The sequence below is a fragment of the Mus musculus genome, chromosome X (assembly GCF_000001635.26).
Source record: "Mus musculus strain C57BL/6J chromosome X, GRCm38.p6 C57BL/6J".
Taxonomy (NCBI): Eukaryota; Metazoa; Chordata; class Mammalia; order Rodentia; family Muridae; genus Mus; species Mus musculus.
In genome coordinates, this window is record NC_000086.7 from 140,291,916 (window position 1) to 140,317,880 (window position 25,965).

The following is a 25,965-nucleotide window of genomic DNA, read 5'->3' on the forward strand; positions in this document are numbered from 1 at the left end:
CCTATAGCTTCTTAGAGTCAATGAAACGCAGTACCAACTTATTTAACCTCTGTGAGGCCAGCTCCTTATCTCCAAAGTACCCACCTCAGAGGTCTTTGTTGTGAGGATTCAAAGATAATATTTATTCAGCACTTAGCAAATGGCCAGCACTTCGGTGGAGACTCAATAAATGTTAGCCATTGTAATTTCCCAACTATATAAACTATAAACCCCTCAAGGGCAGGGATATGCTTTTTTTTTCTCCTTCTCTCATTCTAGCAGATGGTCTGTTGTGGAAGGTGGAAAGAAACTTCCCTTCACGAAAATATCTCCTCTGTTAGACTGCCAAACAGTCCGAATCTCAACATTAATCACTCCTCTGCGTTAAAGCATTATCTCCAGAAGACCTCTGTTAAAATGCAAATATGTCACTTGGGAAGGTAACGCATTAATTCATTAGCATTCATGATCCCATTAGTGCAGATTAGTTTATCAGATTAACTTAGCTGTCACCAGGAAAACCCTGAAAGCCCAGGTGATGGGGCTGATGAGATGCAGTGATCTAGGGAGTGAGAGGTCACACCTTCCTGAGTTTCTGGCCACTCCTCACCAGCTCTTGCCTTTTGAGCTTTGATCGTGGGTGGGATTGTGGCTTTTGTCTGAAGTGAACGAGGATGGATGTCAGTGATGCACCAGAAACATACGTGAATAGGAGAGAATAGAACAATGGGAAGCCGGAAAGGTCCAGAGAAATCATTAGTCTAGTCTCCCTCTCAAATATCTTCACCAGCAGAACACTGTGTGCTCCCTAAGGTTCCCCATTCCATTGTTGAAATAGTCACATTAGAGGAGTTTGGTATTGTTTGCCTTTAGTTTTTGTTGGTGGTGTTGTCGTCATTTTAAAACAAGTGTCACTATGTAGCCCAGGCTGGCCTCAAATCCCTGAATGCTGGGAAGAAATGGCAGCCACTTTAAAACTATCTGTAGTGGTTTGAATATGCTTGGCACATGGAGTAGCACTATAAGGAGGTGTGGTCTTGTTGGAATGGGTGTGGCCTTGTTGGAGGAAATGTGTCACTGTGAGGGTATGCTTTGACACCCTCCTCCTAGCTGCTGGGGGGGGGGCAGATTTCTCCTGACTACCTTTGGATCAAGATGTATACTCTCAGCTCCTCTAGTGCCTTGTCTACCTGTATGCTGCCATGTTTTCTGCCATGATGATAATAGACTGAACCTCTGAACTTGTAAGTCAGCCTCAATTAAATGTTGTTCCTTGTAAGAGTTGCCTTGGTCATGGTGTCTCTTCTCAACAACAGGAACCCTAAGACATTATCCAAATATAACTAGCCCATTTTTGCAGTCTTGGGTGTCTTTTGATTTTTTTTTTTTTTTTCTCTCATGGTAAGGCAAGCGCTAAATTTCCCAGTTTGCTCAATGACTCGTTTTGTGGCATGTTTCCACAGGCAAACTGCTGAACCTAGAGACCCATGGAGTTCCTGAAGTTTTGTGTGCAACTTTGCCAGTAGTCTTTGCATGTCTTATCTCAGGAGCTATAGCTCTCCATGGGGTCTAAGTCCTAGAAAAGGCCCCAACCATTGACCTGACAGAGTTTTAATCCCTTCCCTTTGGCAACACTCTAATCTGTGAGGCTGCTCTTCAGAATCGTTTATAGCACTGAACATGGTACTTCTGGGGGCTCTGAGCAGCACTGAGCACAGAAGCCAGACTGCTTTGATTAGCAGCCTAATGAAACCTTTGGAGATCTCAGTGTTTAGCAAACAAAAATCTCTTTTTCTCATGGAGCTAAAAAAAAAAATAAAATCCCTGCCCAGGATTAAATCTCTGTTATTTGTGTCATTACTAGAACTAAAATAATGTGAGTGAAACAAACAAACAAAAAAAGAATTTTCAGGGAAGAAGGATTTATTCTGGCTCATGGTTTCAGGGGAATTTCAGTCCAGTTTGGCAAGGAATGCATGGCAGAGCTCATCACAGCAAGAACATGTGGCAAGGACTCCTCATACAACAGCTGGCCTGAAACAGAGATTTTAAATGTTTTAAATTATGCATACATGTGCAAGGCTGGGGGGGGGGTGTATGTGCATGTGAGCACAGGTGCCTGTGGAGGCCAGAACACTGGATTCTCCTGGAGCTGGAGTTACAGGCCAATGTGGGTGTTGAGGTCCCAACTCATTCTGTCCTCTGCAAAAGCAGTACACATTCTTAAAGGCAAAGCTGAGCGATCTCTCTAACCCCTCAAGCAGAGTTGTGTCCCAGAACCAGGGGCAAGTATAAACTTCAACAGTCTGCCCCTAGTGCTTTCCCATCCACTTACCAGGTCCTACCTGCTACCAGCCCCGCATCATTTAAAAGAATGTCATATGGGAGGGGCTAAGCATTCACATTTCTAACATGAGCTGGGGAGCACAGGACATTTCCCACTGAAACAAAAGCTTACTCATGAATATGAATCTTGGTGCCTTATTCGATTCAGCTTACCACTTGAAGAGCACTTCAGCTATCTCAAAGGGAGCTCGTGGATGTCCCTGGTGGGGACCCATCTAGTTAGGCTGCTTTGTAGACTAGCAGAGGAGCTGTGTGAATAAGCACAGCCCCCAAGTTCTGTCCTGTGTCTCCATTTGTCTGGTTCTGTTCAACTGGAGAGCAATGATTAATTCACAGAGCCATATTAGAGGCGCACAGGGCAGGGGGAGAGGCTATGCTTACAGATAGCCATTCTTGAAGCAGGGAGCTTTCTAAAATGAAATTTGGGGAACTACCAGCGTTAATGAACAATGTCACAAATTCAGATTTTTTTCGAAAGTACTAGCTATGATTTGACATGAAAAAGTTGCAGCTCAAAAAAGCAGAGTTCTCTCTGTCTCTGGTCTCTCTGCATATGCATGCCTCGAGTAGCACAAAAACATGGTACATATTAAGTGTAGTTGAAACCTATAGGCTGTAATTGGTAGATGACAATCACCTATACTATGTGACAAAACACAGGTACATCACTGGGGTCCTTTTGTAACTAATATCTTCCATATGGCATTGTAGCTGATCCAATGTAACAAATACTGTTTTATCTAAACATTGCAGACATTGTTTTAGGTTTTGGGTTTTAAGGGCTATTGAGAAAATTCAACTAAGTTATATGACAGTCATGAGATGCTCTGATTCCCCTACCCCCCAAGAGTCTCTGGACAAGTATGTTTGAGAAATGCTATATACCCATTTTAGAGCTTCAAAATGCACACTGCCATATCGAAGGCTCTAAGATGGCCTGTTATAAAGAAGCCTGTTAATGTCACTCAAGGCTTCCAAGATGTGTTTATCCACTGATCACCGTCCTCCTCTCTTCATCCTTTAATATACCATAGTAACAGCTTTGGAGAATGCATCTTTCAGCCACAACACCCTCCTCCTATCTCATACCTGAGTACACAAATGCCCCAAAGCATTCAAGTTCTGCACAAACGAGACGGAGGGGTGAATTTTGTTGAAGGAGCAGTTGAACGAGGTTCAAGACAAGGAGAAGGAACCTCAAAATGGAGTTGAGAGCAAGAGAGAGAATGCTGCAGACCAGATCCCTCTACCTCACAGTTTGCTGCTGACCAGCCCCCTTAGATGTCATGCTTTTGGTCCTGAGCCAACAATGAATAGCAAAGCAGAATGGCTTTGCCCGGGCATGGGCCCTGCAGGGCCATTTGTGGTCATTGGCTTCTCAGCTGGGGCCTTTCCACTTTCATTCCCCGCACTGCTGATCGCCATCTCCTTCCCCGGGCCTCTGGCACATTTTCAATTTCTCAGTCTACTAGTTGATCCATTTCATTTGGGACTTGTTCTTTCCTTTTTCCTTTCAGGGAGACTCAGGAGACCTCTGAGTTCACTGCTGCCAGAAAGGATGGGGTGAGAGAAAAGACAAGGAGAAAGGGCAAGGCCTTTTTTTGTGTGTTTCAGGGCTTGGGGCTGGTCCCTTGAGGCCCCTGAGCAAGAATGAGCTCTTCTGTGGCTATCATCAGGATTTGAGGGAGTGTCACCAACACTTCTTGAGGTAAAGAAATCTCCAACCTGTCTCCAAGAAGATAAAGTACTGGAGACGCCACTCAGAAAGGACAGGGGTAATCATTCCCGGAAGATATCAGGCAGAAAGAATCCAGCAAAGAGCTGTTGTAATTGAGAGAGAGAGAGGAGAGAGAGAGAGACGACAGAGAGAGAGATGACAGAGAGAGAGAGACAACAGAGAGAAAGATGACAGAGAGAGAGAAAGACAACAGAGAGAGAGAGAGAAAGACGACAGAGAGAGAGAGAAAAGGACAACAGAGAGAGACGAGAGAGAGACAGAGAATATTCAGAGAATATGTAATCATGCCTGTATATGAAGGTAAATCAGTAAGGCTTTTTGATGTTTCTTGACTTAAGGAGGTCTAAGGGGACACAAGGACCTTTGCAGAGTTGTATCAGGATCACAGATGTGACTTGTCACTGGGGAGAAGAAATTCAATTTCTGTAGTGCAGTAGCTATTTCCCCATCAATGAAATGAATGAGCCGCAAGGAGATGAGACAGCCTCATTTTTTTTTCTATTCAGGGTGCAAATATGGGGGGGTATGTACACATGTATGAACAGTGGCCTCTGAAGACTGAACCCACCACCTCCTCCCATTGCCCACAGCCAGGCGGCTTTGGTGGCACTGATAAAAAGCCGCTAGGATTTGATCACGACATTCGAATGCCTCTAATACCAGTGACTCAACGTCCTTGCTAGGCAGTTTATTTTGTCACCTAACTGCATTAAGGTTAGGAAATGGGCTCCCACCGTACACTAGATTCTTCTATTTTTAGATATGAAAAGCCTGGGCTCACTGTGTTCTCTTTCTTTCTCTTTCTCTCTCCTTTGTGTTTTCCCCCTCCCCTTCCTTTCTGTCTCTTCCCTCCCCCCTCCCACACTGAGGCCTGCAATAGTAGTCCCATAGTCCTACACAGACAGACACTCAGAGTTTTCTTTGCAGCTTCAAAATACCCTGGTTATCTTGTAATTCCAATAGCACAATGCTTCCTCCTGCTGCAGGACCAAGAGTTCTTCTTAAATATACTTACATAGACTTTAGCTTGGCATATCAGAGTAGGACCTTCTATCCTTTTATTTGCATTCTCTATGTTCCACTGGAAAGATTCCCCACTACTGAGATATGGGAAAATTGATAGCAGCTCTCCCTTGCCACCTTAAGCGTCTCTTGATAACATCTTCAGGAAGGTCAAGATTAGAATTTGGTGCAATAGAAAAGTCCACACCCATTGTACTTATTTTAATCCTGGGAAGCCTGGCCAGGATTGTAGTGTAATTATATGGCTGAAGATGCTGAGACTTAGAAAACACATCCCAATAATGTGACTCAAAAAGCGTGGTCTCAGCTTTACTAGGTCTCCTGAAACGCTGCAGACTATGATATAGGCTTTACACTCTGAAAAGAAAAGGCACAAATTAACAAACTTCCTGGTCATTTTTAGTCCCAGTTAACCAACAAATAATCCTTGAGTCCTTCTTAGGTACCAGGCCCTGCTCTAGATGTTGGCAACACAGTGGCATTAGGACAAACAAATGCAATAGCAGCTTATGTTTAAAACGAAACACAAACAAGGACCGGCAAGATGGCTCACTGTGTAAAGGCAGTTCAGATCTGAGGGCCTGGGTTTGAATTCCATGTGGTGGAAGGGGAGAAGTGACTTGTATAAAAGCACTTGCATGAACAAACACACACACACAAATAATCACTATTATGATGCATTTTAAATGCTTTTTTTTTTTTTTTTTGGTTTTTCGAGACAGGGTTTCTCTGTATAGCCCTGGCTGTCCTGGAACTCACTTTGTAGACCAGCCTGGCCTTGAACTCAGAAATCTGCCTGCCTCTGCCTCCTGAGTGCTGGGATTAAAGGTGTGCGCCACCATGCCCGGCTTAAATACTTTAAAAAAAAAAGGAGAGAAACACAGGACCATAATAGTAACAGGGAACTGCATCACCCACACCAGTCAGGAAAAGGGCTTCTCTAGCTACGCATAGTAGCATATACCTATAATACCAGCACCTGGAGATAGGAAGATCAGGAGTTCAAGGCCAGCTTCAGCTACACAATGAATTCTAGGCATGCCTGATCAATATGAGCCCCTGTGTCCCAAAAAACCCATATTCAGATATTGATAATAATAATAATGGTGATGATGATGATGATGAAATTAATTTCTTAAAAATTGTAGAGGCTGGACATAGTACCTGGGACAGTGCTTTAACCACTACATTTGCAACGCTGGATTCATTTTGGAGAAAATGAGGGTCACATCCCTACTTAGAGGATTCATACTGTTCTTGAAATCAGAGATGAGTTGATCACTATAAGAGGCAATCAGCCCAGGATTTTTCCATATAAGCCGACTGGACAACCCTTTTGGCTGTCATATCTAGTACTTGGCAACACACATTGAGGTTTTTCCAGTCAAATCAAATTTAAGAGAAAAAATGGCTTATGAGTTGGAAAGTTGGTGCTGTTATAGCCACAGCTAGAGACTATGTAGTAGAGGACAGAGCGCTATGCAGGGTGGGGCTGTGTCATGGTAGAGGTCGAGAAGACTACTTTGAGCTTGATGCAGTCAGCTGGAGAAACCTGCTGTCAGTTTCTGAACAAGCAAATGCAAGGAGGGAAAAAGGAGAATTTCTGTTATCTCACAGTAACTGCAATTGCTCCTGCTGAGAACGTGAGCGCTCCCCTAGTGTAAGATGTCTGTGCTCCTGAGCCCAAAGCCTAGCTCTGCCCACTACTAGCTCTGGACTTGGACAAATTATTTAAGTGCTCTATGCTGCCTTTTCCTCACAAGTTAATGATTGTGAAGTACTTAGATAATTACTTAGCACTCCAAAAAACCTTTTGTTATCATTATCCAACGAAGAGACTGATTATTGTTGTATTCAGATTATTTGGGACAAGGTCTGATCATGTAGGGGGGGAAGAAGCTACACTATGTATATAAAGTAATATGTGACCTCTGGCCAATAACCGTTTTTTTTTTCTTTTTAAGAGATTTATTATGTAGACAGTGTTCTGCCTGAATATGTGCTTGCAGGACAGAAGAGGGCACCAGATCACATTATAGATGGTTGTGAGCCACCATGTGGTTGTGTGAATTGAGCTCAGGACCTTTGGAAGAGCAGCCAGTGAGTGCTCTTAACCTCCGAGCCATCTCTCTAGCCCCCACCCCCAATAATCTTTTCAATTAGCCTCCTATCAGCACCCCAACCCCCCACTACTCATTAGTTACAATCTGGAGAGTCATACATTTGAATTGAACTAGAATATGCTCTTATCTCACAATAACAAGGTCTTTAGACATTATAACTCAGAATAAAGCAGCACTTTGAAGAAATAGACGCAGGATAACATGTTAAATTTCTACTATTGTGTGACAAATGTCCATATTCAGACAGTAACAGCAAACCCTTACCTTTGGGTCAGAAATGTTCAGAGCAGCTTATTTGGGTGGTTCTGAAAAAAAAAAAAAGTCCCTCATAAGGTTGCCCTTGCACCGTGGGTAAGGTCTATAAGTATACAGATACCAGTTGGGATGATTGGCCCGCCTTCAAGCTCACTCATGTGGTTGTTGGCAAGCTTTGCTTTCTCACAGGCAGGTAGACTGAGGTTTTCCATGCCTTGCTCTGCCACATGGGTCCCTCTGCTATGATGCTCACAACGTGGCAGTATGCTTCCTCAGCTGTGACTGATTAGCAGGATCAGAGAGAGGGAAAGACTGCATAAGCAAGCCTAAGCTAGCCAAAAGCAGAAGCCATCATCTTTTTATAACCTTATCTCAGGAGTTACTGCTCATCACTTGCATTATTCTATACAGTAAAAGTAAGTCTCCAATATATGTGTGTGTGGGGGGGTGGCATCTTTTTTAAAAAAAAGGCAAAACCATTTGTCTATGATTGTTTAGGGGTTTCTCTGAGTCCTCTATATACAATCCTTAAAATCAGATATATGACCAGAAAGATGTCACAGCAGGTAAAAGGGGCCCGATGCCAAGCATAAGGGCTGATTCATTCCCATTCATTCATTCATTCATTCATGGAGTATATGGAGAGACAGTTCCAGAGAGTTGTCTTCTGACCTCCACATATTTGCATGTATGTGCATATGAACATGCTCACTCAAAAATAAATAAATAAAATGTAATAAGAAAAACTTTCAAAAACTCATATACCTATAGGACATGAAGGCAGACATGAGACTCTCTAGAGGAATCAATGAGAGGTGAACTAAGAAACAGGAGTTTGTGCTGAAGGGAGATAAATATATGCAGTCAAACTATTTGATATAGTTGTATAAAAACAACCAGGAAACCTATCGTACTGTATAATGACTATGTGGTGATAAAAAAAATTGTACTTACAAAAGTGTATCCTTGCCAGGGGTGGTGGCACATGCCTTTAATCCTAAAACTCACGATCCAGAGACAGAAACAGACAGATCTCTGTGAGCCTGAGGCTATCCTGCTCTGCATAGTGAGTTCAGGTCAGTCAGATCTACATAGTGGGGCCTCCCTCTCTCTTAAAATAAAAAGCATGTTCTTTCAATCCTAATTTCAAATGAGTCTCCAGGCCCAGTTCACCCATACTAGGAGGGGATATGTAAAGATGTATATGACACATAGTAGGGATTATTTGACTCCCTTTCAGTTGCTGCCTACCACAAATAGATAAGTAGTAAGGATAGGGGATTTAAAAGGTGATAGAGGACAGGCTGGGTGGTGGCAGCACACATCTTTAATCCTAGCACTTGGGATCAAGGCCAGCCTGCTCTATAGATAGAGTTCCAGAACAGCCAGGGCTACAGAAAAAAAAAAAAAAAAAAAAAAAAAACCTGTCTCAAAAAACCAAATTGGTATAGGGATAACAGCTAATGAAGTAGAAATTTAGAATAAATCTGCCTAATTGGGGGCCAGCATAATTGGTTACCAGACTTAGTAGTAGCCAAAGAAATTGGGTCTCAACAGGGCAAATGGATCTAAAAGGTGAGATGGGTGCTATCTGGAAGGCATTTAACTACTAGGATTGTGGGATGTCCCGGAGCCCTCCTTGGGTCCTAGTCCAAGTTCATCATACAAGCTATTACTTATATTTCCCAAAAGGCCTAGTCCTCTAGGTGTGGCCAGGGAAAGAGGCAGGAGATGAGATGAGGCTTAGAAAGCCGAGGAGCAGCAGAAACAGGTAAGAAGACTGAAGGTTCAGCAGCTGCTCTTGTTAATTTTAGCTTCACGCAAGGGGCTGAAACAGGATGGTATGTCATTTCTGCTGAGTTAGCCTTGGCCATCCCGTTAACTCCAAGCCACTGTTTACAGAGTGTCAAGTTCCCCTAACTAGAATGAAAGACTATGCATGCTGGTTTAGGCTCCATCATTCTACGCTGAGTAGGGGGAGGGCACATGGCCCTAGGCAAAACAATGCAGAAGAGCCAAAATGGTCTACTGGCTCTTGCCGCTGCCGCTTGCTTTCTGCTTTTAAGTCCTGCCCATGTTCTCATCATGGCTCTACCACTTGCTGATCAAGTGGCATAGGATAAGTTGCTTTCTTTTTCAGTGCCTTCATTTTGTCATCTGTAAAATGGATATAGTCTCTGGCTTACAGGCTTGTGAGACAAACCAGCGGACCAATGAGGATAAAGAAACAATGAAGACATAACCCACCCCTGTCTTGGGTCTCTGTCACTTCTCAAACTAATCAGAATCTCCAGCATTCTCTCTCTCTCTCTCTCTCTCTCTCTCTCTCCTCACCAGTCAAGAAACATCCAAAGCCTTACTGATTTACCTTCTCATAAATGTGTGTATGGAAACACATCTTCATATTCTTTCTCTGTCTTTCTGTCTCTGTTGCTCTGTCTGTTTCTCTGTCTCATTTCTCTGTCTGTCTGTCTGTCTCTCTCTCTCTCTGTGTGTGTGTGTGTGTGAGAGAGAGAGAGAGAGAGAGAGAGAAGAGAGAGAGAGAGAGAGAGCTTTTTTTGCTGAGGCTCTACCAGTATTCATACTCAGTAGGGAATTGGGCACTCTAATGATCTTTCGTTTATTTAAGAAGGCAATGCAGCTCAGAGAGGTAAGATGCCTTGCTCAGGAACGCACAGCTAATAAATAACAGAGTTGGGAACCTAACAGATCTATCACAATCTCAAATCTATCCTTGTTCTTTTTTACTCAGTCAATTAGCTCTCAACATGATTTCAAAATGGCATGGGGCAGACAACTGTGCTAGAGGTTAGCTAAAAGAAGTGAAAGGCTTTGTGATCCAGATCCTGTAACCTTTTAAAAGAGTCTTACAGACTTAACCCTACAGTGAAGTTTCTACTCAACCTCCATGAGGCAGAAGTAGAGATTCTAATTTGTATGGTGGCATTCTCACCCCCAACACACACACACACACACACACACACACACAGAGAGAGAGAGAGAGAGAGAGACAGAGAGAGAGACAGAGAGACAGAGAGACAGAGAGACAGAGAGACAGAGACAGACAGACAGAGAAAGAGGGAGACAGAGAATTTTCTGACACATGGCCAATTTCTGAAGCCAAGAACTGGGAACTAGTGCAGCTGTCACTATCTGAGTGTCCATCCGAAATACTAAGCTCCACGAGCAAATTCTTCTTCGCAAAGATGTAGGTACCTGTTACCTGGAATTTCAAGTCCTGCATCATGAAGTGGGATCTGTCCTGGTCTTAAAGCTCAGGGCATCTTCTCCTTCATTTACAAAAGGCTTTGAGAAAGGAAAAGCCTGGAATCCCTGCAGTTTGAAGCAAAGAATTAGATAAGGAAAATTCCAGAATTGAGGGCTTGCTTGGAAAGAAGGGGGGTGGGATAAAGGGGCAGAGCAAAGAAAGACTGAAAGGCACAAGGACAAAGGATAAGGGAAATGCAAGAGGAAATTGAAGAAGAGGATTTAGAGGATCATCAAGGAATGGAGGAGACTTAAGGATGGCAAACACAAAGAGCCAAATGGAGAGCAATACTAAAACAATGTCTGCCAGAACTGTCATACGGGAAGAGCTTGGGGGTCAACAATATTATTGGTAGCAGGGTTATGCAGTTTGTCTGAAATCTCTCTCTGCATGCATGGTTTATACTTAGGTTGCATATTCCTTGGGAGACGCTTGCCTGAGGCCAGGTGATGCTGGGGATTAACAGAGAAAGGCCAATTAATTCCTCTGCAAGCCACCTTTTGGCACCATTGCTACTAATGAACGGCACGTACAAAGTGCTTGCTCTGTGCCAGGAAAGAGATCAAACACCAGAAAGTAAAGAAAGGGGAAAAGAACTGGGTGAAAGCTGCAGTAAGTTACTGCTCAGGTAGGAGTTGTGGGTGTTCTGTGTTCCATAGTCCAAAGAGGACAGATGAGAAGCAAGGCCCTATATGAAAAGCTCCAAGAAGAAAATAGGTGTGTATGCCAGAATCTTACTTTAGAGAATAATGAGGCCCACCTCCATCAATAATCAGGAAAGTCCCTGAATCTAGGGTAGAAAACACCAAAGGCATCTGTGGGTGTGTGTGCGTCTGTGCATGTGTGTGTGTATGGTGTGTGTATGTGTGTGTCTCTGTGTGAGTATGGTGTGTGTATGGTGTGTGTCTGTGTGTGTATGGTGTGTGTCTTTGTGTGTATGGTGTGTGTCTGTGTGTGTCTGTGTGTGTGTCTGTGTGAATTGTCAAACAGGAAGAGCTTCAGGTCAGTGTTTGGTAGCAGGGTTATGAGACTTCTCTGAAGCCTCACGTGTGTCTATTCATAAAGAGGAGCATTGTTCTCTCCTGAGGTGCAGATGCATTACATACATGGATGACACATCCACTGTGCGTTGGGGTGGGGTGGGGTATGAGCTGGTACGTGTAGGTCTTCACAGAATCGATGGAATAGGGCTCTAACTGGAGGATGCATTTTTTTTCCTGTGGCTCCCTTTCCCACTGCCAGAGCCTGAGTCTGCTCTGCTGTTTCCTCAACAACATCCAAAGGAGGAAGCAATCATTGGTTTGAGAAGAATCCCTGAGCCAATGAAATGTCAGCTCAGCTATTGTTTCCAGATGCCTAAAGGAGACTGGTCTATAAGACGAAGCAAACTCTGTGGAGCAGAATATTTGAGAATGGACAGAGAACTCAGCTTTATAGTGAATGAAGGGTTTTTCACTTTGATTCATTGATGAAATTCTTTCCAAAATATGAAGCCTCCGTTCTTGCCTTAGAATGGGAGGCCCTGTGAAATAGATTCTGTGTTTGGTATTTAAGGACTTTGCTTTCTAAATATCTGCTTTAGTGGTAAGGATTCAAGAAAGGTGGTAGCAGGCAGAACAAACACTAAATTCTAGGAACCAGCTAATATATATGGTCTCTATTCCCAGTGAAGCCAGATAATACATACATATGATCTCCATTCCCAGTGAAGCCACTATTAGCAGGTGACTTTGGACAGTGCCTTACTCTTTCTGAACCTTGATTTCCTCTACTGTGAGGTGGAGTGTTGCTATGTTTTTTATATAACATGGAGAATATTCACTGAACCCAGACAGTCTCTTGAAATACTCCTTTGAGCATGCTATTTCATTATTCTTTGCCTTTTGCTTCAAACAGCAGAGTGAAGAAATGCATATAGTCAATTGATTAAAAAAGATAGATCAGAATTTTGTTGGCTGAAATTTTACTGAAGGACTCATTTCCTCGTGGTTTGTGAAGCCTAAAGACATACATTCATACTGCCTCCACCTAAACCTTTCAACCCTTTATATCCCAGTATAGTTGCAAATGACCTCGCCGACACTTGGTCATGTTCAATGAATGTGCCAGTGCCAATGTCATTGTCTCTGTCTCTCCACCAGTGGGCTAAATCGCAGCCTCAGACAGGATCCTCACTCTGACATCTCTGGATTCTTATGGAACGTAGCTTTTGGTGGTTACAGAATAAATGGTATCTGTTGTGGCCGGTATTCATCTTCTGAGAAAAGAGTAGATGTGAATGCAAGCTTTCCAGTTCCATTGCAGTTGCTGGAGTTGTGAACTAGAGTGAAGTTAAGCATGAAAAGGTTTGTTCAATGAGTAGATGAATGCTGGACAATCCTAAATCAGGGCATGTGAAAGAGGCCACAGACTTTTGAACAAATATAGGAAAAGGAAACAGCAAAACACTGAAGAAGTTAGTAGTCTAGCCCTGATTTCATCTATTGGCCATTTCTCATGTGTCCATTGGCTGGAGTAATTTTATTTGATCAGGCTGAGGGTTTTGGCTATAGGAATAACTTGCTGTATATGCGCACACACACACCACACACCTATGGTAGGATTTCTATTTTAGGTGACTTCTGAACGTCTGAGCCTTAATGATAGAGAGTGAAGGCAGCCAGATGGAGTCTAGCCATGGCCTGGTGCAGAAGAGTAGGCAGCAGTAGCATGTATACTTGAGGATTCTGGAGGCACAAGGCCTTTCTCCAGGGAATACCATTGGGGCTCCCTGAAATGGGAAGAGCTAACTGGGTGCCCTAAGCTAGTTATGATCATGGTTTGGTGATGCTGCAGACAGAGACAGCTGTGGGGCACCTACTACCAACAGAATTGTGGGCAGAGGCCAGCCAGGCAATCAACCCACCCAGGATGGGACTGTCATATAGAAATATTCCCATCTGGATAGTTCTAGAGAAGCAAGTCTGGGTAATGATAAACTATGAATTTTATGCATGAGCTGAACATTGAAAAACTTCAGCCCCAAGCTCCCGGCTTGCATCTGAGCCAAATCCCACTCGCCCAGCATTTAATCAGCTTCCTGACAGATCCCAGTAAAAGGGAGATGAATTTACGAGATTGATTAGCTAAATCCCCAAGTGCTGTGCTTACTCCGTGATCCAAGAGCACCAGGCTGGGGCCTCTAGACTTTCTGCTGCACAGCTGCTCCAATAGCAGGTGGGCCTAGGGACCGCCCCCTAGAGAGGAGGGCTGAGCTAATGTGTTCTTGTTCTCAGGCTTGCTCTCCAGCTCAAGATGCTCTCCAACCTCGGATGCATCTGGGCCTTTGGAGTTATTCTCATCTTTGCCCTCCACTCCGTATGTGGTCCCTGCCAATTTATTACTCATCCCCACCTTGTGCCAAAGATGCCTTGTCCTTGTCTCTACCAATGTAAAGCATGTCAGCTTTCAAGGTCTGCCTAGAGCCTCTCCTCCTCCAGGCAGCTTTCCCTGATTATGAAAGTCTACTGAGCATTCCCTTCTCCTGTTTCTAATGTTTGTCCCACAATCCCTGATAATCACAGACCATGGCTCAAGCTGAACCAGAAGGTAGCTAGTTCTATCCAACCATATCTGTAAATGTTAGCTTTATTCCGTCACAAAGGCAACATGTCCGTCATAACAAGTCAAAAAGTACAGAAAGATTTTAAGAAGCAATTAATCTCTCCCCTGACTCCTCACAGCTCACGTCGTCTCAGAAAACCAATATTCTCAGAATCAGTGTTCTGCCTCTGCTCAAACAGACACATATACATACGCATGTAACCTCTCCATGTTACTGTAAAGTTATTGAAGGCCAGAAAGGGACATAATTTTTCCAAGATCACACAGCTGGCTAGGAGGTGAGGGAAAAATTAGAAGCCTGGTGGCCAGCCTCCCAGTTCCCAGCCTGGTGCCCAGCCTCCCAGTTCCCAGTCTGGTCCAGTTGTGGCTTAGATGCTTCCTGAGAGTCTTCTGTCCCCAAGGGGGTGGGGTGGCAGGAAGAACCCATGTGTTCTTCTTTGCATTTTCCACAACACCTAGCACAGTTTTGAGCATCTGGTCCAGGCTGTTTACTAAATGTTTGTCTCCTCGTTTTAACTTCTCTCTGAAACAAGCTACAGTATAAATAAAGAAAACGAAAATGTTTGACTCGGTGCCCGGCTTCACTAGACTGTAAAGCTGAGCCACGCAATCATACAGAAATTGATTGTTAAGATGGCTAGGATAATATATATATATATATATATATATATATATATATATGCAGCTGAAGTCTTAAGTGATTGGTAGCTTTGTACAGATATCTGAAGGCAGAACCAAAAAAGAGCTTGAATGGGTGAGAGATGTCTGCTCTGTGCTGTGCTAACAGAGTCATGAGCTTGCCTTAGGGTGGGGTCGGAACTGTTCTGGAAATGGGATTGAGGGCCTTGGGTACCACATCAGCTCTTAAACCTTCCACTCTGCAAGACTAATGGCCAAGTCAGCTGCTGCAGTCTGGCCCCCTCCTCACAAAATGCTGCTGAAGCCTCCACTGGCTACAGCCAAGGATTTAAGGCTCCTCTCTCTGTCTGAGAACCTGCTTTATGGCCACGATGTTCCTTTGTGGCATAATGGTGCTGAGACTTGTATAGATTTATTTGATGTATTTGTTTCTTGTTAATCAGTTGTGAGGGGAGAGGAGACTGGGCTGGAATGAAGGCCATTACCTCTACCCACAGGGATTGTCTTCCTGCCTCAGTGCAGCCTCTGGCCACATCAGCTGTTTGGGAGGCAGAACCCTTGGGAAAAATCATAAACACTAATTGAATTTTTGAACTGCAACAAACATTCGAAATTATCTAACAAGATTATTAATGCCTCCTATTAAAATAGCATTTCATAGTTTATGAAATGACTATATGTGACTCATTCTTTTGATTTTAAGCATAGATTCCTTTGTTTATTTAAAAGGAAAGATCCTGCCAAGTGGAGAGTAGATGGTTGTTAATTTCTTACATGTGAAAATGGCATTGTGGTTACTGTTCTCGTATTAGGAGGTAAATTATCAAATATTTAGAGAATGATGTGTCATTGATTTTGGAAACCTTAAAATGTTATAGCATTTAAATAACATAACTAGGGCCAGAGGAATATGGAGTTGTTGCTTAGTGAGTTGGTTTCTGGAGATGGCTTACCATTGTTTTTGGGTTTTGGTTTTTGTTTTTTGTTTTTTTGTTTTTTTTTAAAAAGCTAATGACGCTATCTGTACACTGAAAAAGTTACAGTGGAAAATGTTATACTACCACAATTATATGAGAAGGAAGAGACAGGCATAGGGAACAAAACTGGCAAAAGTCTTGGTAAATGTTGAGTCTAGGTGACCAATACAAAAGAAATTACTAAAATGATCAAAGTACCTTGTATACTTATATGAAAGTTGTCTATATAAAAGTCAGTACTGGTCTTAAGTCTAAATTTAGATGCTCGGTATATTTAAAAATATTTATCATTATAAATGGACAGAATCAACGAAACTCTTAATGTGAGCAGGCTTGTAAAGAAATGAACATATAGCTTTCTGTAGCTAACCTAGATCGTACTAAAGATGAGTCATGTGTCCCAAAAGCACTCGGAAGATTGGAGCACAGTGATGGAGAGGAGGCAATGCCTGAGTCATTGTGTGGCTGTGCATTCCTGGTTCATTGACAGGTAAGATGGCAGAGCTATACCAGTTGTCTACTGTGGCTGATTGGAGCGAGCAATGAGCAAGTTCTGAGGTTACAGCTACCACAGCTCATCATTAGGGTTATCTCATTGGTTCTGAATTATTCAACGGAAGATACATTTTGGTCCCATGCCCCCTACAGGTCATGGTGGTACTTGTCAGTCATCCATGAATGAGTGGAGAATGGAAATGTGACTGACATTTTCATCAGCTCATTTACATTAGCTTTCTACCATCCAGCTCAGAGCTTCACATCTCACTGCATATCTGGTCGGTGGGACTCAGCAGAGCTCTCAAAAATTGGCCTGTCATGGCATGACGGTAGTGGTAAATGGCCCCAGCTTTGATAAAAAGGAGACATCAGTAGAAAGGACCAGTCACTTGGCCTTATTTCTATATGATCTATTGGTCACTTGAGGTTTTGCTCATGGGGAAGTAGGAGGGACATAACAAGGCAGAGAAAGAGTCACCCATCTTCCTGCTAGCAGTATGTGAGGCTTGGTTCAGAGCTCAACAAATAGAGCCATTCGGTTGCAGGCCAGCTCACCCAACCACACAATGAATGGTACTTTGTGGGGATCACTTTGTCCCTGCCTCTACCTTGCTACACCCTCCCAGCTTCAGCCCCACCAGACAGAAGAGCTCTCGGCCATCCCAGTGCAGGAGGAAAAGGGACAGGGACATAATTTGCATTTTCCCTTGGCAAGCCTTTGCCTAGTGTCTACATCAATCACTATAAAGGATAAATGCCACCAAGAGAATGGAGAGAGAGGGAGAGCGAACGAGAGAGAGAGAGAGAGAGAGAGAGAGAGAGAGAGAGAGAGAGAGCAAATAGAGACAGTGAGCTAGATTGAATAAACCTGCCCAACTCCTGATAGAGCGAGCAAGCTGGTCACAGGAAAGCTAGCCAGAATGAATCCTTGGAGATTCTCCTGAATCTCTGGGACTTCAGCCTCTAGGAAATTAAATCTCCTCCTGTGTCATGTTTGATAGCTGTGTTCCAAAATCATTGAGTCTGGGTCTGGAAGAAATCTGACTGTTCACAAGGGCCTTATGCAGAATGGGTATAACAAATGAAAGTAAGTGGATAGAGATAGGCCTGAATGCAGTATTTTTCTTAGTTTCGTTTTCTTCCTGGTATTGTACGTAACTGCATGTAAATAAGCCAGGACTTACTGAAGGCAAGGAATTGACCCAATACAACCCAGCTAATTAGTTGAAGCAGAGACCCAGAATCCTAATCCAGTCTTTAAATGGGGGTGGGGCAAATTCTCAAGTAGCTCTAGCTGATCTTGTACTCACTGTGCAGCTGAGGATGGCCTTGAACTCATGATCTTCTTGTCTCCACCTCCCAAGTGATGGGATTATAAGAATGTATTGCCACGTCTGGTTTAATCCTGTCCTTTTACAATAAACCATAATGCAGTATGCATTGCACAAGGAAACAAACAGCACACACACACACACACACACACACACACACACACACACACACACCAAGTGAAGGACTCTTTTCTTTTCCTGTACCTTTGCCAGGCAGTCCTAATTGAAATGTGGCCTTGAGAAAGCATCCCCACCCACTTCCCTGTCTCTCCATCCTCTTGCCTGTCTTCCCACAGCAAGGTAGCCATGCTCTGGAGTCAGGCCAAGGTCCAGGAGGTCTTTACTCTCTTTCCAGCCTGCCCCTCCCTCTTTTGTCAGCAGAGGCTTACTGGAAAGGCCACTCTGAAATGAAGATAACATCTGTGCGGTGCTTGTTAGTAGTTAACTGCTGGCTGACTTCAGGCTTGGCCATCTCCCTTGGTCTTGCCTGAGCCTTTTGGTCTGCGTTTCGCTTTCCTGGTTTTTACCTGTAACGTTGAGCATGGGGCTCAACAGCCTCTGCCCAAAGGTCCACAGCTTTCCTTAACTCAGCTTCTTCTGTCTAGTTTCTATAGAAGAGGAGGCAAAAACCAAAGCTAACACAGGCTTTGAAAGGTCAAGATACCTAAGAAGAGGAGGGGGCCTTCATCTGTCTCCATTATACAGATAGGGAAACTGAGGATTACTATCATGGTATCATGGCTTCATTTTCATCCCAGTGCAGAACATGAAAGAACAGCATCCCCAAAGAGCATGCTTGGATAGGAGTTCCATCCAATATGGGCAGAGTGATTAAGTAGCAGTCATATGAAGGGCAGTCCACTGGAGATGTTGGAAGACATAAAAGACACGTATTACTTTTACCATAAAATAAAGCACAGTTAAACTACTACTTTTGGTAAGCAGAAAGTTCTGGAAAATAATTCCCTCAAAAAAAAAAAAAAGAAAGAAAGAAAGAAAGAAAGAAAGAAAGAAAGAAATTGCATCTTCACCTTAATCTTACAGCTTCCCATTGCTCTGGTGACCCAAGCAGGTTCTCCATTGACCCGGCCTTTGTATGCTCTGAAACCAAAGATGACAGGGTGTAGGCCAGTCAGTCTTCAACAGCTCGGTCTTCTGAGCTCCAATATTGGGGAGGATAACACTGATGTGCTGTAGTTTGAGCTATTCCACGCAAATGAAGAGGCCTTCACCAAGACTATGCTCTGCTCCCCAAATCATGTACCCCCACAGAGGGTCCAGATGGTTCTTAGTTCTTCTGGAGGCACATGGTTTGAAGAGCAGAGCACAAGACTGGATTTTCATTCCTGCTCACCATCTTGGCCGGGTTGGACCGCCTCATCCTGCTGCTGTCCGGATTCCCCAGGATTCTCACTCAGCCTGGGATCTTCTGCCCTTGGATCCTCCTCGCCTGTTTACCCCAGCCGCACCCTGTCTTAGAAGCTTCTTGTTATTCTGGTAAAAATAAAATGTGCTAACCATTTGTTAGAATTCAGATTCTGACTAGCATGCCCACTGTTTGCTGTGCCCTGCCCTCCACACAGCTATCTACTGTATAAAAGAGAACACATCCTTAGACTCTGCTGGTAGGGCCCAAATATAGGACTCTCCGTGGAGCCCCCTCCTCTTGCTTCTTGCTTGCCTGTCTGAATAAAGGGTGGCACTGCTTTTCACTGCAAAAATATGTAGACATCAGCTGGCAGATGGCAAAGAGTGACAGTGGCTAGAGACGGTCACCTAGAGAGCTTAATTGTGCCCATTTAGCACTGTGCTAAGACCCCCCTGCACTGCAGGTGAAGAACTAGATCGAGCTGGTGAGTTATGCGTGGTATAAAGGTGGCTGAGGAAGCAGGTGGTTCCTTGAGATCAGTATATCCCCTTCTGGCTATACTCAAAGGCTCTGTCCACCCCACCTTCCAGACATGACAGCCTTCCAACGAGCTGCTTGTACTGTCCCCATGGGCTGAAGATTATGCTGCTAAATGAACCTGAAGCAAACTGCCCAGTAGAGTCAATCTAGAGGAGAAAGGAGCCTTGGGATAAGATCAGTCAGTGGGGAGATCACAAGGGGGAAGCCAGTCTTCCTAGAAATCTGAACTGGGAAAGGGAGGCCAACAATGGCTTCTCCTCTTCTTCCTCAGATTCCTCCTCCTGCTCTTCCACCACCTCTTCCACCTCTTCCTCATATTAACCAATTCAAAGGAGGGGTATCAAAAACCTTGAAGAAATAAGAATATGAATGGAACACAAAGAATTCTCTCAGATCCCAGAGCCAGAGAGAGGCAGGCAATGGAAGAAGAGGTGCAGAAATCCAGCAGCACCCACCATCAATCTTCAACCTTGACAAGTGGCATCAGTCCTAGGGTGGGGAAGAGGAGCTCTAGTGGGAGCAAATCTCCTGACCAGTAGGGAGCAAGGAAAAAGGAAAAAAGAGACCAACAGGAAACAGACCAAGCACTATTCTGCAGTGTCCACAAGCAGTTAGAGAAATCGGGAAATAACATTCTTCAAGGAATGTCTAGACCAGGGAAATCCAACTCCAGATAGATCTAAGACAGGTGGGGATCTTTGGAAAGTCTAAGAACAGTATCTACTGCCACTCAGGATTAGGGTTTTCCAGCAGCATCCTCTAACAGTGCAAATAACCTCCGAGAGTGGGTATGAACTCCCAATGATCTAATAAGAAGACCAAGGCTCTCTTCAGGAAAAGACAGAACTGTTAACTGGTAGGGTACACATTGACTCCCAATACTTAGAGACATAGGCAGATGACTCTCTCTGAGTTCCAGGCCAGCCTGGTCTACAGAGTGCTTTTCAGAGCTATGCAGAGAAACCTTGTCTTGAAAAAAAAAAAACTGAGAGGGAGAGAGACAGAGACAGAGAAAGGGACAGAGACAGAGAGAAATTCTGCTTCTTCGCCACTAGAAATGTCTACCTCTCAGTTCTTCTAAAGTCTATGGAAAGAACTACACACCTGGCAAGAATATTGCAGTTGCGTCAGATCAACCAAGAAATTTGGTGAGCAGTAAGCAAAGGGACGGTGGCCAGGAGTGAAGGAGCCTCTGGTGCATAGAGTGAGCATGGGTTCCTCTGCTAGGAAGGACACTCCGAAGAAGTCTTGCTTGCTTAGGATTTGGGGGTCTCTTCAGAGGCCCCAACATAGTTGGGATTTCCTTCTGGGGAAGTGGAATGAAGATTGGGAGGTGACTCAGGCCAAAGAGAAATTTCCCAATGAAGCTTCTCTCAGCTACAAAGAGAAGGATCCCACATCAAATCAAATGTTTCAGGCCTGTTCAGATACAATAGTTAAGTTTGTTCAACCACGTTAGAAAATATGCAGGTTTCTTCTCTGGTTTAATTGGTTTGCTAGGTTTTCAAACACAACCAGGGGATGGCGGGAAGGTTCGATGGGGGCAGAATGCAGGAGAGATGGCTCAGCTGCTAAGAACACTGACTTCTGTTTCAGAGGACCAGGGTTTAATTTCCAGCACCCACATGGCAACTCACAACTGACTGTAATTCTGGTTGGAGAAGATCTGACACCCTCACACAGACATAAATCCAGGCAAAACACCAATGCACATAAAATAAATAATAAAATTTAAAAATTATTTTTTTTTAAAAGAAAGGTTTGATGGGTAAAGATGCTGCAAAAGTCTGACTACCTTCAGTCCTCAGACCCAAAGAGGAAGGGCTCTTACCCAGCATATTCAGGGTTCTAGGTTCAATCCCCAACACCACCAAAAGAAAGAAAATTAAGTAAAACTTTCAAGATAATCAAGGAAGATGAGACAAAAAGACATGGCAGGACTACTGCACACAGGAACTCACAACAGCTGTGGTTGCATCCACCTGCAGAAGTCTGAAATCTACCATGGATGGAAGCAAGGCTCACCAAGGTGAAGAGCTATTGGTGGCTCGTGGATGCTGGAGGAGGGATAGACAGTTCATCTAGGATGTGACCTTTGGTAGGTTAACAATACTCTTGCAGATAGATGGTCCTTCATCCATACACATACAATTGGACTCAATGCATTAAAAATGGAGGGAAAAGAGGGAAGGATAGAAATGATGTCAATAAATTCTTTAAAAGGAAAACATCACAAAGGGCTCATGACTGAATGGGAAACCAGGAAATTGAACGAGACGTGGATGGACAGGACAGGAGGAAAAGATGGGAGTGAAATGATGAACCACATATCAACATCCAATGTGGGGCAAGACACACTATGGCAACCTCTTCGCCTTTGCTGTTTCCTGTGACATACCATGGTAAAGCTGTGAGAACCCATTGAGAATTCTACTGAGGGAAACATGAAGACCAAGGAGCAAACTGGCCACCATCACTAGCCCGGTTCCTTTAAGAACATTCTTTCAAATTATGTTTTAAAGGAGTACATGAAATTGAGAGACATGTGGTAGGGTGGTTCTGGTAGGAATTGGCAGTGAAGGAGTTGAGGTGAGTTGGATGAAAGCACATTGTATAGATGTATGAAGCTCTCAAAGAGTAAATAAAAATACTTTTAAGCTCCTTTAAATCTTTTTGTTTAGTATAAAAAGATTCTGGGAACCAGTGAGATATCTAGTGGCCATCTCAATGGCTCAGTGGTTAAAGTGCTTGTTTCCTAGGCCTGGTGACCTGAGTTTGGTCCCTTTGTCCTACATTAAGGTAAAAGAGAGCATATACCACATAGTTGTCCCCTGATCCCTAAAAGAGCACCACAGCACATGTACAGACATACATTATGTACATAGATGTACAATGATAAGCAAATAAATAGTTTTTAAAAAGAAAGGTATCTGAGAAGTTCTAAAATGGGTCAACAAAATTAACAAGCTTCACACTGCTATGGTTTCCAGTCTACTTGACTCATTCTTGTGGCCCTGAGCAAGTTATCCTGGGAAAGAGAGCTGTGGCAACCCTGTACCTTCCAGTAGCCTTAAGCCAGACTTATTTTATCTTCCTTAAGCCAAGCAATTGCCCCAGTAGAGGGACAGGAGTGGAGGAAGGCATGGACACAGGGGCAAGACAATTGTTCCTCTTTGGTTCTAGCTCAGTGAATGGCTTCCCACAGCAGAGCACTCATTTGTCACATTTAGCTTCAGGAGGTGAGACAGGATGATCCATCCCTCAGGCTTGGGCCTATAAAAACTAGGGAATTGGCATCTGCAATCTGCCATTCTCTGCTTTTGCCTTCTCTGGTTGCAGCTAAACTGCTGCTAAAATGCTGACTCCTGCCTTGCTGGTGATGGAGTGAGCTTTTAACTGGTAGCTTGGCCTGTGAAGCTTACGTTACTCAGAGCAGCATAAAATGCTAGGGGAGGGGAGGGGGCAACGAGATGAACAGGATCTGTCCAAGTGATGGGGAAGGCACTATGAATGGGTGTAAAGAGGCCCAGGAAGCTAGACCTTTCCTGGATGCCATTTCCAGTAATGTCATAAAAATGGGCTTAAGGTGTTCTAGTCCTTTCTCAGACATTGAGTTTAGGCACTGCTTTAGACACTGTGAAGAGTGGGGAAGTCCAATTCCATCCTGGTAGACCGTGGACAAGCAGGTGTGTTTTGAAGAGTTCAGGGATAGTGTCTTTGTCACCTCTGAGGACTTGAAGTTGCTGGATTTCCCAGTACCCTCCTTTAGCTGTCTGCTTAGCCTGACAGTAGTGGGAGGACTTCTTTGAGGACTGTCCCAGGTTCCTCTGATCACAAAGATATTTGAAAAAACATTGCCTTGTGCGATGGCTAATCTTGGTTGTCAACTTGATGATCCCTGGAATCACCTAACACCCAAGCTGCTGGGCACTACTGTGAGGACTTTAGTTAAACAGATTATTTGAAGCAGGAAGACTCACTTAAATCTGGGCCACACCTTCTGGTGGTAGCCTACATCAAAGGATGTGGAAGAAGGAAACTCTTTTCTACCTGCTTGCCCTCATTCTTGCTGGCAAATTGTTCTGTCATGTTGCTTAAATCCAACATCTTCAGGGTCTCAAACATACACTCATACATATATAGACATATACACGTGCCACACAGAGGGATGAAGAGAGGAAGGCAGAGGGAAGAAGGGAGAGGGAATCTCCAGCACAAATAATAGGAAACGGGAAAGAGTGATGTCCATCATGGGGTGAATCATACTAAACTGAGCCAAGGGTTGGCATCGCTCAGGCAGGGAGGGAAAACTGGACAGCTGAGGGGGAAGTCCTAGATGGAAGACACCAGTTAGCCCTCCCCGAAGCTAGGCATTAAGATTTATTCAAGACCTCTGTCCTGAGTGTTCCCGGGGAGGATTTCTATTCTCCTTATCCGTCATAACTGCTGGCTGCAAGAGCCTGCTTCCAGCATGGTACTACACCTTGACTATCGGTCAGAAGCATCCCTGGAGTTTTTAAGACTGTCAATACCCTCTTAAAAGCGCAGGCAACACCCCAGATCAGTCATATCTGAGTCTCTGAGGAGAGGCCCTAGGGGACATTGCTAGGTTATAAACACTTCCCCGGGCTAATGCTAACGTCCAGCCAGAGTTTAAGAGATGTGACTTTGAATGATTTACCTGTTACATTTTTTCCATGCCCACCAATATGTGGAGGTTTACTGTCTTCCTTAACTCCACCCAAATAACCATTTCCCCTGGGACTGGATATGGAAAGAAGGCCTTGGGAAGACAGGATGGTTTGTTTTACAGCAGTGCAAACAATCGCATTAAAGTTTAGAATCTTGGGCCTAAGAAATCCCTTGGCCATTTATTTAGTTGGGTTCTAGCTACCCATTTTGTTCCTCTGTTCTCCTTCCTCTCCTCTCTCCTTCCTTCTCCTCTCTCTTTCTTTTTCTCTTTCTCCTCCTCCTCCCTCTCCTCTTCCTCCTCTTCCACCACTACCTTCTCTTCCTTCTCCCCCAGTCTCAAGTCTTCCCTCCCCACCCAGTGTTCCTTCACAGGATCTTTGCGCTCTCTCTCTGCCTGTCCCTGTCTCATGCCTATCCAATCAGATTTCCCTAAAGATAGTCCCAGTACCCTCCCCAAAAAGGATCCCCATCTGGCAGGATGATTGAAAGTTCACTCCAGATAACACGTATTTTTGATACACAAGGACTGCCCCCAAATGGTCTCCATTGTCTCTAGAAATCATCAGAGAGGCATGCTCATCATTCCCAGACAGAGAATCAGGGCCCGAGTCTTGCAAGGGAGACCTCAAAACCAGAAAAGCATTTGCCGACTGACATGACTTTTCCAAGCACAGAGAAAAAGCATCCTTATTTCATGACCTAAGAGATTGGAAAGGGGGAGAATGGACAAGGGAAGTGGGGAAGAATGAGAAGATTGTGACCAAAAAATACTTTGTGATGAAAATGTGACATTTTATATAGTAGACATTCATTGTGCACTGCCATGTTCTAGCCTCTGGGCTGTGAATTTGGGCCCCTATTTCACAAATGTCATTTCATTTCATCTTCACAATGGTAGGACTGTGTTTCACAGCTGGGAAAACTGATACCTCCTATTAGGTCCCAGCATGAGGAGTCAAATCCAGTACCCTAGTACCTTTCAAACCGTACTGCTTCCTGAGGTCAAGTATCAAAGGGGTCATTGTCATCTTGTCATCATGTTAGCTGTCAAAGCCTGCCTTTGTGCTAAAACTCCCTTAATAACAATAAATAGTGATGGTAATAGCACTTGATAGTTATTTTAACCTTGTTATCTTCCAGGCACTACCCTAAACCTTCATATGGCTCGGGGACAGATACTATTCTTAGCTGTGTCTTATTTAATTTTACTGTTTCAGTTTTTTATTTTTTTTAGACAGATTCTGTCTGTGTATTACAGGTTACACTTGAACTCACTAAATAGCCCAGGCTGGTCTCAAACTTAGGATTTTCCTGCCTCAGTTGTCCAAGTGCTAAAATTAAAGGTATGTGTCACCACACTCTGACTCTTAGTCCACTTCAGAGAAGAAGAAATGGAGGTTTATATAGGCCAATTTATCCACGACCTCATAGCCAGGCAATACGAGAGCTATGACACGACATTTGTCTGACTCTAGAACCTTATGTCCTCTGCCAAACTGCATTTCTCCCTTTTTATGCTTTACTAGCAGTATCTGCCTACCATTGACTTCTGATCACTGGAAATGTCTCAAACCCATCTGCTAA

The 25,965-nt window shown here is 43.9% G+C and overlaps 1 protein-coding gene, 1 long non-coding RNA gene and 1 other non-coding gene across 4 annotated transcripts in view; 2 read left to right on the forward strand and 1 right to left on the reverse strand.

Annotated features, from left to right (window-relative positions):
* The window catches only part of Frmpd3 (FERM and PDZ domain containing 3), a 158,345-nt gene that overhangs the window by 14,793 nt on the left and 117,587 nt on the right, over positions 1-25,965 (forward strand). The gene's annotated exons all lie outside the window — the stretch shown is intronic.
* Positions 1,885-25,965, reverse strand: part of Gm32113 (predicted gene, 32113) — a 92,066-nt gene continuing 67,985 nt past the window's right edge. The window contains exon 4 of the long non-coding RNA NR_166881.1: positions 1,885-2,013. This is a non-coding gene — a long non-coding RNA (predicted gene, 32113). The remainder of the gene's footprint in view (positions 2,014-25,965) is intronic.
* On the forward strand, positions 19,033-19,097 carry Mir3475 (microRNA 3475). Its single transcript, NR_037208.1, has one exon. It is a non-coding gene; the product is annotated as a microRNA 3475 (primary transcript).